The sequence below is a fragment of the Pelodiscus sinensis genome, chromosome 19 (assembly GCF_052426305.1).
Source record: "Pelodiscus sinensis isolate ZL-2025 chromosome 19, ASM5242630v1, whole genome shotgun sequence".
Lineage (NCBI taxonomy): Eukaryota > Metazoa > Chordata > Testudines > Trionychidae > Pelodiscus > Pelodiscus sinensis.
In genome coordinates this window covers 32259215-32273819 of record NC_143070.1, presented here as the reverse complement: position 1 = coordinate 32273819, position 14605 = coordinate 32259215, and the positions used below count along the sequence as shown (strand labels likewise).

Genomic DNA, 14605 nt, shown 5'->3' with positions numbered 1-14605 from the left:
AGAGAGAGCAGCTGGTGCTGGGCTGGTGGCACCGTGGGACGGCCCCAGGGGAGCTCTGCAATGTGACCCTGGCTCCCAAAGCAGCAAGTGCAGAATACCCCTCGATGAGCACGAGAGACTCCAACCGGTCTGGTCTGAATCTGGCCGAAGAGCTCAAGTGCCCCAGTGCTGGAGTGTCAGAGGCCAGAAAGACATAGGAAAAAGTAAACAAAGCTCACCACAAGGCACCACTGGGAGTTGAACCCAGGATCTCCTGTTTACTAGACAGGTGCTTTAGCCAACTAAGCCATGGCGCCTTCCTCAGGGAGCCTGGTGAAACTGTTCTACTCTATGGTCCCAGACAACACCTTTGCCTCCCAAAGTGCAGCCAGTCCCCATTTCTCTCCAGCCCTGGCGGTGTCTGGCTCCCTAGGCACAGAAGGCTACAGCTCAGTGGGCAGAGGCTCTGACATGCACATCTCCACCAGCTGCTTGGCCTGGGGAGTTGGCCTTGAGCTTTAGCATCGCTGAGGGGAGGGAGAAGTGCAGCAAACATTGATTGTCTGGATTGTAAACACCCTCTCTCCTGGCCACACACGGCACTTCTTGGTGCGTGTCAAGCCAGGCCCTGCAAGGAGCCACTGGGGCAGGAACCAGCCCTTGGAGCTCGGCTTGCACCGGAACCGGCAGTTTCCCACCACGTCTCGCTTGAGGAGAGGTGACTTGTTCTCCTTCCTCTCACCTCACGTCTCCCTTGTCCCTGTTCCCTTCAAAGGTCTCCTCCACCTCAGGACCCGCCTCCTCAGGGCGCTGCCCCTCTGCCACTGGGCTGGGAGTGGGAGACTCCACAGTCTCTGCACTTGGGCTGAGAAGTCTCACGGGGACTCGTCTGTTGATGGGTTAGTCAGCCCGATGGCCAGTCGGGTCCATTCCGTAGCGCTGCCCGAGAGGGAGCTTTCCCAATCTCCACTGGTATTTCCTGGGGCTTTGTGTAGGGGGATTGGGCTTGTCATCTTCTCTGCTGGAAATGCCTCTTCTTTGGAAAGCAGCTCCCAGGAGTTCATGAAACTTCTTCTTCTCAGCTTGGGAAAGGGACAAGCAAGGGGCGACGGGACAGGGGTTTATGTGATGATGACAGGGGTGCAGAAAGCAAATAAGAAATTATTTTTTCGCCTACTTAAGAACCAGGGTGACAGAACGAAACTGGTAAGTAACCAAGTTAAAAAAAGAAGCATTTTTGTGCCCAGTAGAACTCCTTGCCAGAGGATGTTGCGAAGGTGAAATCTACAAGAAGGTCCAAAAAAGAACTGGATAATTTAATGTAGGAAAGGTCAATCAATGGCATTTAACCAGAATGGACAGGGCAAGTGTCCCTAGCTGGTGTATACCTGAAGCTGGGAATGGAGGGATCACTTAATAACTATCTGTCCTGAGGATTCCCTCCGGACAATGAAATTGGCTGCTGTTGTGAGACAGGATCCTGGGCTAGTTGGGCAACTGGTATGGCCCAGTCTGGCTGCTTTGATGTTCTATTTGGCTGTTCTTGTCCCCTCTGGGCAAGGGAGAATGGACCCCCCCTCATCCTGAAGTGGACAGAAAATGGCCTGCGAAAGGCTAGTGTAGGTGAGCAAAGAGGCTTGTTTTATGTGTCCCTGATGGTCTAGTGGTTAGGATCCAGCACTCTCACTGCTGTGGCCTGGGTTCAATTCCCAGTCAGGGAAACCAGCTGCAACTTTCCCCAAACATGTCCCTAGTCAATCTTCTTGCCACATGTTACAGCAGCTGAGACCTAGCATGGGGCTAACCCTAACCCCTCCCCCTTGGCTGGGCACTGCCTGGACTCAGGCCTCCCCAGTGCCAGCCTAAGGGCTCTGGAGAGGACAGGGCAGCTCCAGGGGCAGAGTCCTTTCTTCTGCAGTAGTTCAAACCCAGCCCCTTGGTTCCAACTAACCAACATTACTCCTCATTTTTTGCCCTCTGTGCCTCCCTCCCAACCTCAACATACCCCAACACATCCCCTTCCCTCTCCCCCTCCCCCTCCCCTTGCTGGTAACACAAACAGGACTTTTCCCTGTTGAAAGAACAAACTCTCTGGTTTTTATGTGGGGAATGTAGAACTAGGGAGGGGCTGGGGAAAGACCCTGGGAGGGGGCTGGGATGAAGGGCTAAGGCTGGCACCTTCCTCTGATGGTCCCACTGCCTCATGTCAGGGGCCTCAGTAGCGCTGGGTGGTGGCTCCAGGGGGAGAAGCTGGTTCAGAGGAACTTGAGCTGCTGGGCCATTGAAGCAGGCCCCCAGCAGCAGCCTCTGTGCAGGGCGCACACGCTCCAGACCTCCCGGTCCCCCTCTTGGAGGCTCTTCCCTTCTCCACAGGAACGTCTGTCTTCTAGGTCAGTTAGTCAAGGGAAAGGGGAAAACTCCAAGGAGGCTCCTCCTCACACTCGTGCTTGTGACCCTCGTTCTCTCTCTGGCCTCAAGAGCAGATCTCCAGAAGGAGACTCCCTGCAGCAAAGCCATGGGGGGCTCTGAGACTCCCTGCAGCAAAGCCATGGGGGGCTCTGAGACTCCCTGCAGCAAAGTCTCTGAGGTTTCCTCTGCCCTGCAGCCTGTCCCACCTGGCCATTGTCATGGACTCTCTGTGAGGTCACTGCCTCCCAGCCTCCTTTAGCCAATAAGATGAGGGGCTGCAAAAGGCCCTTGTGATGTCACTGCCACACCCACCCCTGCCCTCCAGGGCTAATGTCCTGCCCCAGGCAGCCCCTTTGCCTGGCTGAGCTGCTCCCAGGAGTGAAAGTGACACATTTCTCACAGGGACTGTTCTATAGGGCACCACCCCTTGGGCGGGGGGAGACTCAAGGCAGGAAGTTGGGGGAGGGGTTGGGATAGGACAGTACCTGTAAGAAATTACAGTGTGGAGTGGCATGTGGGAGGCTCAAGGCAGAGATCTGGGGATTGTGTGTTGGGGGTGGGGCTCAGGACAGGGGTGAGGATGTGGAAGGGTAGAGAAGTCAGGGCACAGGATTAGGGATGTGGGGGGGCTTGGGGCTGGGATTGTGTGTGTGTGTTGAGGGGATCAATGGGTCCAGAATCCCAGCTTCCTCTGCTCCGGGCTCCCTGAGGCCCTTTAACACACAAGGGCTTTCTCTGCAGTGCACTGAGGAGAGGAACCCCTGAGCCAGTGATGCCGCTTTTCCCAGGTCGGCAGGGACAGGAAGCAGGCCGGGTGCCCAGTAACCCCAGACAGATGTGCACATCTTCATGAGAGCAGCAGCTGTTGTGGGACTCTAGAAATCTCCCCCTAGATCTAATTCCCCACGTGCCAGGCACCAGTCAAAGCCAGGGCTCCAGGGTCTCAAGCAGAGCACTGCGGGGGACGGATATGTGTCTATTTGAGGCAGGTTTCTCACTCCCACGTCCCAGACACGTGCTGTGGCACAAAGACCAACGGTCCCTGCACAAAGTGTGTCCCAGGGATAAGCATTAGCCCGGGAACAAGCATCACCCTGCAGAAGAGACACCCCTGGTATGGAGCCAACAAGCCCAGGAGCCGCACAACTCAGGATCCCCAAGGGCACTGACACAGACTCCCTGGCACAGGAGAATCCCAAGCCTCAGTTCTGCCGGCCAGCAGTTTCCCCTCTTCTGCTTCTTGTCAGCTCCCTGCAAAATACCTCACAAGGGCGACTGTGGATAAACCCAGCTGTGCTGTAGAGCGGCTGTTAGGTGGGGAAAGAGAGGTGCTCCTGCCGCCTCCCTGAGCAACTCACACATGTAAGAATACTGCATTTGACATGTTTGTATAGGTGTCAGGATTGCAGAGTGGTCTAAGGTGCCAGACTCAAGGACCTGTCTTTCTGTTTGTTGGGTGTTCTGGTCTCCAAATAGAGCTGTGGGTTCCAATCCCACTCCTGGCACATCCTCTGTTTTATATTTAGAGAGGTGACCTCATTTCCCCATCTCCCCTGACGTTGTAGGAGCCCTTCCTCAGCATTTCTCTTAGGCTGCATCTACACAGCAGTGTTATTTGGGCATAACGGCCATTACACTGCAATAACAATGGGAGCGTCTACACAGCAATTCCATTATTCCGACGTCTGTAACGCTCCATCCAGACCCGTTGTCTGAGGAGCCAGGAGGTTTCCAGGCTGCAGACAGACAAGCCCACAGGCAAAGACAAAGCAAAGTGCCAGCCACTTCCTGGGAGCGGGAGACTCCAACCTAAACCCTGAGACCCAGGGGTTTACAAACCAGATAATCAAAGTTTGCTCCATTTTTCTCTCCCACAACCCTGCAGAACCTCAAAGGCAACTCCACAGTCCCAGCCTGAGGTGAGGAGAGTGCCATGGCTTAGCTGGCTAAAGCCCCTGCTTAGTAAACAGGAGATCCTGGCTTCAACTCCCAGTGGTGCCTTGTTGCTGCCTTTGCTCACATTTTCCCAGGTCCTTCTGGGACACAGAAGAGGCCTCCCCTGGCCACCCATGGAACTGCTGGTTCAGGAAAAGGCTGATTGGGGAGGGGCCTTGGGAAAGAGGAAACCACAAGCCTGGAGCAGGTGCCATTGGTGGTCAGGACAGGCCTCTTCTGTGTCCCAGAAGGGGCATAAGTAAATGGGAGTAAAAGCTGCAACAAGGCACCAGCAGTTACTGACCCCAGGAGCTGCCTTTTATTAAGCAAGTGCTTTAACCAGCTAAGCCACGGTGCCCTACTCAGACCCACCTCTAAACTGTTCTACTGCGCTTCTCACCTGCGGGGCTTGTGGCTTCCTTCTGCCCAACTCTCAGGCTCTCTAGGCCCTGACCCCCTCAAGGGAGTGTGGTGTTTGCTCTCCTGTCCCAGCAATTGCAGCAAGAGCCCTGCCTTGCCAGTGCTAGTCACAGCAGCCTCTGTACCTGCTCCAGGCTTGTGGTTTCCTTCTTCCCAATGCTCCTCCCCAGTCAGCCTTTTCCTGAACCAGCAGTTCCATGGGTGGCCAGGGGAGGCCTCTTCTGTGTCCCAGAAGGGCATAAGTAAATGTGAGCAAAGGTTACAGCAAGGCACCACTGGGACTTGAACCCAGGATCTCCTGTTTATGAGGCAGGTGCTTTAGCCAGCTAAGCCACAGTGCTGTGCAAGTGAAATTAGAGACCAGAAGCTTCAGGATCTCTACCAAGCATTTATAAACCTCAACTACCCACCCGGAGAAATAAAAAAGCAAATTGAAAGAGCCAGACGAATACCTAGAAACCATCTACTTCAAGACAGACCCAAGAAAACCAACAATAGAACACCACTTGTCATCACCTACAGCCCCCAACTTAAACGTGTCCAACACATTATCAATAAACTACAGCCTATACTGGAACATGATACCATACTCCAAGAGGCTCTGGGAAACAGACCTATAGTCCCCTATAGACAACCACCTAACCTCAAGATGATTCTTACCAACAACCACAGGACATACCACACTAATACCAACCCTGGTACCTTCCCTTGCAACAAACCCTGTTGCCAGCTTTGTCCACATATTCATTCTGCTGATACCATTATTGGACCTAACCAAGTGAGTTATAAGATCAAGAACACATATTCCTGCGCATCCAGAAATATAATCTATGCTATCATGTGCCGAAAGTGTCCATCTGTTATGTACATTGGACAGACGTCTCAGACACTTCACCAAAGGATTAATGCCCACAAAACAGATATCAGACAAGATCACAAAGAAAAAACAGTTTCTTGCTATTTCAACCAGAAAGAACACTCTCTCAATGACTTAACCACCTGCATTCTGCTACAAAGACCTTTTACATCTGCACTTGAAAGGGAATCCTCTGAACTGTCATTCATGTTAAAATTCGACACTCTCCGGGAGGGAATGAACAAAGACCCAAACTATCTTACCCATTACCAAGATAGCTTCCCCAATTATAACCTCTAATATCATTAGCTCACAGACATCTAACTTTCCCCACCTCTAATATCATTAATTCACAGACACTTACCTTCCTTCCTTCCCCCCCGCCCCGAATCCCCCTTCTATTCTGAAATGTGATTTGTCCTTTTCATATGTGTTCATTTTTTTTAATTGTATCCTTTGGTATATATGGTTGTGACAATTTTCTTCCACTATTTGATCTGAGGAAGTGGGTCTGGCCCACGAAAGCTCATCACCTAATAAACAATCTTGTTAGTCTTTAAAGTGCTACATAGTCCTGCATTTTGCTTCAGCGACTAGCAGTGAGGCCCCTCCCTGGCAGCACCGTGTCAGACGGTTTCTTCTCGGCCTGGTGCCTCCTGAATGCTGGGAGCAGCTGCCTGGTCTGAGGGGCTGCAGTTCCCTGGAGAGAGGGGCTGGAGCTGGGGCCGGTGGCTGCAGGAAAACCCTTCTGCTGTGTCTGTGACTGAGCGGCACAAAGGAAGATACAAGATCCCTGGGGGGGTCTTTGCCGGATGAACGTGCCTGAGGAAAGACGCTGGAAGCGCAACAGACACACAAAAGGGGACGTGGGACAGTTTGAGTCGCACACACGGCAGGTGGCGCAGCTCAGCCAGGGACCTTATCCACTCTCAGAGCTTCACAGCTTCTCCACCCCCCAAACCCCACCAGGTAAACCAAGTAACTAACCCCCCACTGCTCTGGAGTCTCTGCCTCTCATGGGCCTTCTCATCCTTAGGCTCTGCTTTGTCTCCAGACAGACCCTGCTCTGCTACAGTCACCTCCCTCTGGCTGTCACTCCTGGGCCTTCTAGGGCCAAATTCCCTGTTTCATTCTGATGCATGGGCTTTCAGCACTCAGATCTGCACCTAACACCAGCATTGGCTTGTCAGTTTCTGTAGAGAATCCTTGGCAATTGTCTCAGAGAGTAGAGAAAAGTAAATTCTTTGTCACTGAGAATAAACTGTCACCCCAAGTGGGACTTGAACCCACAATCCCTGGCTTAGGAGGCCCGTGCCTTGTCTATTAGGCCACTGGGGTACATGTAAAAGACTCCCAGAGACAGAAATTCACCCTTCTGAATGTCCCTTCTTCAACATTTAGGTCCTGATTAAGCCCCTTTGAAGAAGCCAGATACACAGGAAGGGCTGATCACACCCCTCTGAAAATCAGCTTTCCATGGGTATCTGTAGCTGGCTCCAAGTCATGGGCCTTGACGTCCTGTCTCCCTCTTGAAACCAGGGAAGTGTCTCCCACTGCTGCAGCCTCCTGAGACTCTATGGCCCTGTCTGTACAGCAGCCCCACAGCAGGGCCCCTGGCCTAGCAATGTGGCCCTCTGAGCAGCCTCTGATGTTCCCTGCTTGAGCCTCAGAACCAGCCCTGAGTGACGGGGGGAGGGGGAGCAGCTCACACATGCCAAGGGACTGGCCAGGGGCAGGACATGAGCCTGCAAGGCAGCAGTGACATCACAAGGACCTTTTACAGCACCTCAGCTCATTGGTTGGGAGGCAGTGACCTCACAGAGGAACCATGGCAACAGCCAGGTGGGACAGGCTGCAGGGCTGGAGCATCTCAGAGACCCCCATGGCCTGGCTGCCTGGAATCTCCTTTGTGAGGTTTCCCCTTGAGGGCAGAAGGGATTGAGGGTCCCAGCTGGGAGTGTCTCTGTGGAGATTTCCCCTTTCCCCAGGCTGCAGTGGGAGGGGTTGGGGCAGGCAGGGTTACAGGAGGGGCTGGCACTGAACTGAAGAGAGATCTGGGAGAAGCAAGAGGAAGGGTTGCAAGATCCCAATGAGGATGGGATTTGAACCCATGTGTGCAGAGAACATTAGGTTAGCAGTCCATCGCCTTAACCACTTGGCCACCGCAGCTGAGTTGCAGGAACTTGCTTCAACCTACCCCAAGCCAGCACTACCAGAAACCTTTGTGCCACTTGGCTGGTTAGGGACACCCAAGGCTGGAAGGTTTGGGCTTTTCACAATGTTCCCTGGGCTGTTGTACAAAGCTCAGTGCTCATAACAAACCCAAACACCCCTTGGCTACATCTACCCCTCAGGCTTCTTACACAAGAATTGTTTTGTGCAAGAGTTCTTGCGCAAAATGTCTTGTGCAACAGCACGTCCACAGTGCAATGTGCTTTTGCGCAAGAATGTCCGTGGCAGTGTGCACGCTCTCTTGTGCAAGAAAGCTCTGATGGCCATTTTAGCCATAGGGGTTTCTTGCACAAATAAACCCTGTTGCCCATTCATACTACCTTCTTGTGCAAGAGCTCTTTCACAAGAGGGTTTATTCCTCATGGGGAGAGGAATACCTCTTGCCCAAGAAGCTCTCTTTTCCTACGTTTTGCCGTAAATTTAGTTGCTCAAGAACGCGTGTGCAGTGTAGATGCTCCTCAAGTTTTTGCGCAAGAACGGCCATTCTTGAGCAAGAAGCCTGCAGTGTAGACGTAGCCCCTGGGTGCCCAGAGACGGGCTGTCTAGTCACAGTCTGGCTCGGCGCGCTCTGCAATGGGAAGACGTCCATGGAGCAGGCAGATGGCAGCGGCACATGGCTCTGGTGGGCCCAGCATCCAGAGGAGCATTTCCGATATGAGTGTTTACTGACAGTGTCCGTCTCTCGTCTGATTTCACAGTGAGCTTCCCTCACATCCCCCTGCCGCAATTCCTTGGCTCTGACTTGGTCTAGGATGCGGGGGTAGGAGGGAGGTGGCCTTTCTTTGTAAGACCATTGGCCATTCGGACATAAATGTCCACATTCCTCCGCATGGACTGCAGGGCCTGCAGAGACTCCTCCTTGGACCACAGCTCCAAGAGGGTCTTTATCTGTGGCCCAGACCATGACGGTGCCTGGCGTTTGCTGCCCCTTGCTTGATTTGATTCCCAGCCAATTGAAGGTGGGAAGGGAACAGGCAGCCTCCTGGGCGAGATCTTATTTAACCCTGAACAACAGGCACAAGTGGGTCCCACAGCCAAGGGCTCCCTCTCGCCGCTTTTCGTGGGGAGCAGCTCAAACACTCTGTAGTGTGTAGTCTCAGATTGCCCCTGTCCCACCTGGCTGTTGTCTTGGACCCTCAGTGAGGTCACTGCCTCCCAACCAATGAGCTGAGGTGCTACACAAGGCACTTATGATGTCACTGCTGCCTTGCAGGGGTCATGTCCTGCTCCTGGCCAACCCTTTGGCCTGTTTGAGCTGCTCCCCCTGTATCACCCCCACTCGCTCAGGGTATGTCTGCACTGCAGAAGTAAACAGAGTCTCAACCACTGTTTCCAATACAGCCAGCTGAAAGGGGAGAGCAGTCCTAGGTGTGGGGACACTCCTTCAGTTGTGTAGCCCTGCAAGATACTCAACTGTTGATATGGAAATACAGCTGATGCTGGGCTGGGAAAGGAATCCGGGCTGTGGCTATGTAAATCCAGTTCAGCCGGTGCTATAGGCCTGATGGAGGATCGGTTGTGAGAATGGAATGTGGAGTATTGTAACTAATTTGGCTGTGGTGGGGTCACAAACCATTTTATCTCTAACTGTAGGAATTGTAAAATATGACACCAGTGCTTGCAGGAGAGACACTGTCACTGAAAAAAGTCTGGGATGGACGAGCCTTCCCCTTCCAGACTCAAGTGGAGTGGACTCTGGGTGTGGGGGGAAGGAGCGTGAACCAGCAGCCCACATGTCCTCCAGCCATGAGCTATGAGACGGGTTCATTCTGCCTCTCCCTCCCCCACTACCCATTCTAAGGATAGACCTAGAACAGACTCCTTAAGGAATCTCTTTGTTATTTTGAAATATTATTCCAGTGGGGGCTGGAATCTTTTGTCCAGCCTAGGCGGGGGGCCAAGAGCTGAAATCACCAAGGAAACTGACAAAGAGCAGAAATCACTGGGTTTAGCCCAGAGCCAGACCGATCCCGATCATAGAAGCAGCAGCTGGCAGGAGCAAGCAGCCAGCAGGGTGAAGGGTAGGGGCAAGAGCAGGTAGTTGGTGGGTGGCCAGTAGGAAAAGTGGCAGGTGGCCAGCAGGGTAGCTGGTGGGAGTAGCTGGCGGCAAGCCAGTAGGAGCAGTGGCGGGTGGCAAACGGAGTGGGTGAGATGCCTCCTATGCCCACTCCCTCCAATCATGCCTGAGCTCTTATCTGCCCTGAGCAAGGGCAGCAACTGTGAGTGGGGTACAGAGAGAGTTTGGGCATGTGAATGGGACACGTACATTGCTGGACCTACATTGCTGGCAAAGGACACTGCTCAAGCCACTTGAGCCGAGATTTATTTGTGGGTTGGTTCTGAGCCCTGCTTGTGGTATTTTCCCAGGCTAATGCCACGTTACTTCTCGCCCTCTTTCATTAAAAGTTTCCTTTCTACATTCAGACTCTGTGCCGGCAAGTGGGGAAGCATCACCACCCCAAGGTACTCGGGGGGGGGGGGGGATTTCCCAGGCTGCTGGGTGGGGGCTCAAGCCACTTTTGTGTGAGATGAATGAAGAGAAACCCCTAGACATCGAACCCAGGCCTGGCTGCTGCCAGCACTACCTGGCAGAAGAGTTACGCTAGCAGGGGGAGTGACCAAAGCAAAGGCCTCGCTATGAGCAGGCTTAGAACTTTTTCAGGGAAACCCTATTGGATTTCTAGTCCAACACCTTGACCACTCGGCCATCACGGATGTGAAGACAGCAAAGCCCCAGGGCCAGGGGAACTGGCAGATAATCCCGATGCCCAGGCCTGACGTCACCTGCCACACAAAATTCACACAGCAAACCGGGCTCTTGGAACAGGCGAAGTTTGGGGGCTTGTTGCTGGGCCAAGGGGTGAAGCATCAAACCAGCCCCCTGCTGTGGGGCCTGTGAGTGTTGCTGAATGTTTGCCCCTGGAAACGGGAAACAAAAGGTCTGGAAGCCACACAGAGACCCTGCTGGGCTGAAGTCCCAATGACTCCACTTTGTCTTTGCCTGTGGGCTTGTCTGTCTGCAGCCTGGAAACCTCCTGGCTCCTCAGACCACTGGTCTGGATGGAGCGTTACAGAAGTCGGAATAATGGAATTGCTGTGTAGACGCTTCCATTGTTATTGCAGTGTAATGGCCGTTATTCCCAAGGAACGCTGCTGTGTAGATGCAGCCTGAGAGAAATGCTGAGCAAGGGCTCCTGCAATGTCAGGGGAGTCATTGAAATGAGGTCACTTCTCTAGATATCAAAAGGAAGCCATGTCAGGAGTGGGATTTGAACCCACACCTCCATTCAGAGACCAGAACACCCAACTGAGGGAAAGATGGCACCTTGAGTCTGGCGCCTTAGACCACTCGGCCATCCTGACAGCTGTGCAAAGGTATTCAACTGCAGTTTTCTTACATATGTGAGCTGCTCGGGAGGCAAAGGGAGCACCTCTCTTTCCCCACCTAACAGCCGCTCTACAGCACAGCTGGGTTTATCCCCACTCACCCTCATCTACCGTTGTGAGGTGTTTTACAGGGAGCTGACAGGAAACAGAAGAGGGGAAAACTCTGGCCGGCAGAAGCGAAGCCTGGGATTGTCCTGTGCCAGGGAATCTGTGTCAGTGCCCTTGGGGATCCTGATCAGGGTTGGTACTTGGGTTGGGGCCGGGGGCTGTTCTGAAAGGCTGCAGGCGCCGTTAGACCCTTTTGTCCTTCCCTGTCTCACCCCAGCGCTGAGCAACACTCAGTGTCGGTCTGAGCATCCGTCCTGCTCTGGGACGTGTCTCTGTGGCAGGAACCTGCCCAGGCGGCTCTCGCAGTGAGGCCCCTCCCTGGCAGCACCGAGCAGTGAGAGCTGAGTGAAGAGGGAGGCAGGACCAGGGGGAGAAGGCTCCATGACTGTGTCAGAGGGAGGCTCTGCCCTGGCCAGTGGGGAATCGTTGCCTCTCCGAGGGGCCCAGGCCTGGTGGGTCATTTCCCCAGGTTACTGAGTGGGGGCTGGAGCCAGTTCTGGGTTGTCTCCTTCAACAACCAAACTGAACAAACAGATCTTGTGCAGACCTGACACTGCGCTGGGCTAGTGCTGTGTGCGCCACAGAGCTTCCTGCAGGGCTGCCTGCATGGGAGAGGGGAGGGGCAGTTTGAGTGACCCAGCTCTGCCCCTTCTGAAGGGCTTGTGAAAATGGCAGGTGCTGTCTTGGCAGTGAGGGAGAGGTGGGAAAGGGGCCCTGAGTGAACCTCTTGGGTCACAGCTGCTGTAACAATGAGGTAAGATGAATGAGTAGGCAGTTGTCCTGTGAAAACCAAGGTTGGTTTCCCTGACTAGGAAGTGAACCCAGGCCTCAGTACTGAACGTGCTGAATCCTAACCACTAGACCATCAGGGACACACAAACTTGTCTTTTTCCTTACCTACACTAGCCTTTCACAGGCCACTTTCTGTCCCCTTCAGGACATGGGTCCATTCTCCCTTGCCCAGAGGGGACAAGAACAGAAACCAAACAGAACATCAAAGCAGCCAGACTGGGCCATGCCAGTTGTCCAACTAGCCCAGGATCCTGTCTCACAACAGCAGCCAATTTCATTGCCTAGTGGGAATCCTCAGGACAGACAATTGTCAAGTGATCCCTCCTGTTGCCCATTCTCAGCTTCTAGAATACACCAGCTCAGGACACCTGCCCTGTCCTTCCTGGTTAAATGCCATTGATTGACCTTTCCTGCATTACATTATCCAGTTCTGTTTTGGACCTTCTTGTAGATTTCACCTCCACAACATCCTCTGGCAAGGAGTTCCACTGGGCACAAAAATGCTTCTTTTTAATTTATTTTTAATTTGGCTACTTACCAGTTTCATTCTGTCACCCAGAATCTTGAGTTGGAGAAAAAAATTCTTATTGCTTTCTGCACCCCTGTCATCATTACATAAAACCCTGTCCCATCACCCCTGAGTCTAGACTACATGTAGACTGTGTTCTCCCCATCCCCTCCCGCAGAACAAATGCAAATCTGCGGATCATTTTTTAGGAAGAGATTTTTCCGATATTTGGCCCCGTGTAGCCCACCCGTGCTGGGTGGGGCAGGAAAACTGCTCATAGCCGGGGGAATTAGCTCCAGTGGCAGAGCCCTCACTTAGCACGTGAGAGGCAGTGGGATCAATAGCCATATTCCTCAGTGTCTGTCGTGTTCTCCTTCCTTCTTCTCACAGGCAGAGTCGGGGGGTTCTGAGCATCCAGAGACCCCTCCCTCTTCTTCCCTGGTCTCCGAAAAAACCCACCGAGTGGGGCACGGAGCTGCTGGGCCTTGTGGAGTGTTAGGAGAGGGGCTAGTGCTGCCTTTGCGCATGAGAGGTAGGAGGATTCACTCCCATCTTCTCCTGCCTGCTCGCTGGTGCTGAGGGGCCGGCCCCTTTCCTGCTGCCCCAACTCTTATTCCCACAATGCACTTTGTGCAGGGGCCTTTGGTCTTTGTGCCAAGGCATGTGGCTGGGAGCCAGGACTCAAGACCCTTCCCCAAATATACAACCCCCCTCCCCACCCAAACCCTCTGTTCAGCTCACACTGTCTGGCTCCTCCAGCATGGGCCGAGTAGGTGACCTGCCCTACAGCTGGGAGAGCATCAGGCACCTGACCACAAGTCTGATCAGTCTGGGGACCAAGCACCCTTGGGCCTTAGACACCCAGCACAGGAGTAAAACTGCCCCGGCGAACCTCAGCACAAGGAATGTAAAACCCACAGAGCACGAAGAGCTCACAGCAACCAGCCCTGCCCCAGCAGGTCCCACTGAGACTTGAACTCACATTGCAGGATTCAGAATTCTGAGTGCTGCCCCTTACACCATGGGACCTACATATACAGCTTCTGCTGGGGACCTGGGAAACTCAGGTCTCAGGCTGGGCTCAGCTCTCCTGGCTTCCCACCAACAGCTTCATCTCTCAGGACTCTCTGGCTATGTCTACACGGCACATTGATTTTGGAATAAGCTGGTCTTGAATAGTGATTCCAAAATAGCTTATTTCGAACTAGCACGTCTACACTGCAGGGAAACCTCAGAATAGTCCGAGTCAGGCTCCCCTAATGCAGACGAGCTACTGATTTAGAGCCCTGGGAGAAATAACTTAGAATGGGCCTAGGGAGGGGGCATTTTGAAGTAGAGGAAGTGGAGCATCTCCACACACATTATTCTGAAATAGCTAATTGTGAACAGGCGTTATTCCTCATAGAGTGAGGTTTACAGAAGTTGGAATAAGCCGTCTGTTATTTCAGATTATTTCACATTAACAGAATTGCTGCACAGACTTTGGCATTGTTATTCTAAACGGCCATTATTCCAAAATAACTTTTCTGTGTAGACAGAACCTGTGTCCTGCCCCAGCTCTGCTGCGTTCAGGACAAATTCCTTGTTAGGGTCCATCACAATCTGCGGTCAGTGAGGGTCCGTTCCACCTGAGATGTGTGGCCGCTCTCTGGGCCGCTCTCTGGGACAGCAAACACGGACACAAGGCAGGATTCTCTCATTCTAGGACCATTCATTGGTTTTTCACCTGTCAGAGCTACAGACTAACAGGGCCCCCCCCAAAGGGACCGACTATGTGGCCCCCAGACCTTTTGTTTGCTGGTGCCTAGATGCCAGGGGCCCAGACTCTGCAACACTCACAGGACCCACAGGAGGGGGCTGGTTTGATGCTTCACCCCACGGCCCAGCAACAAACCCCCCAGCTCCCCCTGTGAGCTGGGAGCCAGGTTTGCTGTGTGAATTCTGTGGGGCAGGCGACATCAGGCCTGGGCACTGGGATT

General features: G+C 53.3%; 3 non-coding genes across 3 annotated transcripts; 1 reads left to right on the top strand and 2 right to left on the bottom strand.

The window, feature by feature from the left end:
* Nucleotides 1-222: 222 nt before the first annotated feature.
* On the bottom strand, nt 223-296 carry TRNAT-AGU (transfer RNA threonine (anticodon AGU)). Its single transcript has one exon. It is a non-coding gene; the product is annotated as a tRNA-Thr (tRNA).
* Nucleotides 297-1628: 1332 nt separating this feature from the next.
* TRNAE-CUC (transfer RNA glutamic acid (anticodon CUC)) lies at nt 1629-1700 on the top strand. The gene has a single exon. It is a non-coding gene; the product is annotated as a tRNA-Glu (tRNA).
* Nucleotides 1701-11085: 9385 nt separating this feature from the next.
* Nucleotides 11086-11194, bottom strand: TRNAL-CAA (transfer RNA leucine (anticodon CAA)). Its single transcript has 2 exons — nt 11157-11194; nt 11086-11131 (listed from the first exon to the last, which is right to left on the bottom strand). It is a non-coding gene; the product is annotated as a tRNA-Leu (tRNA).
* Between the last annotated feature and the right edge of the window lie 3411 nt (nt 11195-14605).